Genomic DNA, 1,664 nt, shown 5'->3' on the forward strand with positions numbered 1-1,664 from the left:
AACAATTGAAGAATTTTGATGAAGTGTTTGTCATCGTCAAAAAGGGGGAGACTGAAAGTGCAAAGTGTCAAGGATAGCACTAGCATGTCTTTGCCTATGTTTTGATGAAGACAAGGTTTTAACAAAGCTTGAAGATGGCTCAACAATCAATATGTCTTATGCTCATTTGGTCATGTATAGACTAGGATGTAAATTGAGCCTATAAGCTAAGTAGTCTAGGATGTGTGTCGTAGTAATTGAGTATAGGTTAGGTGAACCTAGATGCTAGTCTCTTAAGCCATCTTAATTGTCATATCATATTCATGAGATACATCATCTAGTTAATTGTATGTTCATGCATCTATCATACATGTTATATGTGCATATTAGGCATAATATAATTGGTAAAGCATGTACATATATTGTGCATAACATATGAGAAGTTTATCATTTGAAACATATGCATAAATGTTCCAGTTAATATATTAACGTGGTAACTTAATCGATTAACTCAACTGCTTTTCTTTTAAATATATGTTTTCTGTTTTAACTGAATTTTGTGTCATTCTATTGCCCTGTTAATCGATTAAAGAGAAGCCTTAATTGATTAACTAGTCTGTTATGTATTATAACTGAAATCTGTTTTAACTATTTTAACTGTTTAACTGTTTTTGCAACAAATGTAACCGCCTATTCTCTATGCTACAACTACAAGGCATTATTCAGAAACTCATAGCATTGCATTCTATTGTATAGGGCTGTTTAGAGAGCATTTTGCATACGTATTTTACTGTATTTTACAAAATGATTGCATGCGTGAGAAGAGAGAAATTTTTAATTGTTGTCATATGCTTACTGTTTTTGCATAATTTCGTATCCATTCTTATCTTGCTCACATGATCATGCATTAGATTTTGATAAAGAGAAATCATGTGTATATTGATATTGATTAACTCATTTGAATATTGATGGCTTAAGTGGTTAGTAAAAGGGTTAATCTTTGAGTCTTTATCTTGTCATATTTTAAGCATTATTGTGCTTAGTATACCTTGTTGTTTAACGTGTTTTTGTGTAATCTGGATTTGTCTCTTGGTGTGAGATCACCATAGAGATTGAGGTTCTTCACCAGGGCTAGGAGGTCTTGATTTGAGGATAAGAATCTTGGCTGGGGCTAGTTCGCGAGAAAGGTTTTCTCAAGAGGCGAATGGTAGAGTCAAACCAAGGATTTAGATATCCTAGATTTCAAGAATGGAGCATCATATGTGCTTGTAATTGAATTGGTATTTGTATCCATTTTTCAATATTGTGAAGAAAGAAAATCTCCCTGATCCAGAAGGGGAGGCCTGGATGTAGTTTGCAGTGGACCGCAAACGAACCAGGATAAAAATCCTTTTTGCACTGTTCTTTCTCTCTTTATCTTCTTTATGTTTCTTGCCATTATAAATTGAATCTGTAATTAAAAAAATGGATATTTGTTTACTTCCATATACTTAATAATTGTGCGTAAAAATATATGTATTATATCTGTTCAATTTTGTTTTAATTACTATGAAATTTGCATGTCTGATCATTCTATTCTGTGCAATAGTTAATTGACTAAACCCTGATGTTAATCGATTAACTAGACTGTTTTCCAGCAGTTGGGTTTTGGTTCAAGAAGTGATGATTGTTAACCGCTACGCCTA

Source organism: Lupinus angustifolius, unplaced genomic scaffold (genome assembly GCF_001865875.1).
Source record: "Lupinus angustifolius cultivar Tanjil unplaced genomic scaffold, LupAngTanjil_v1.0 Scaffold_262_23, whole genome shotgun sequence".
NCBI lineage: Eukaryota > Viridiplantae > Streptophyta > Magnoliopsida > Fabales > Fabaceae > Lupinus > Lupinus angustifolius.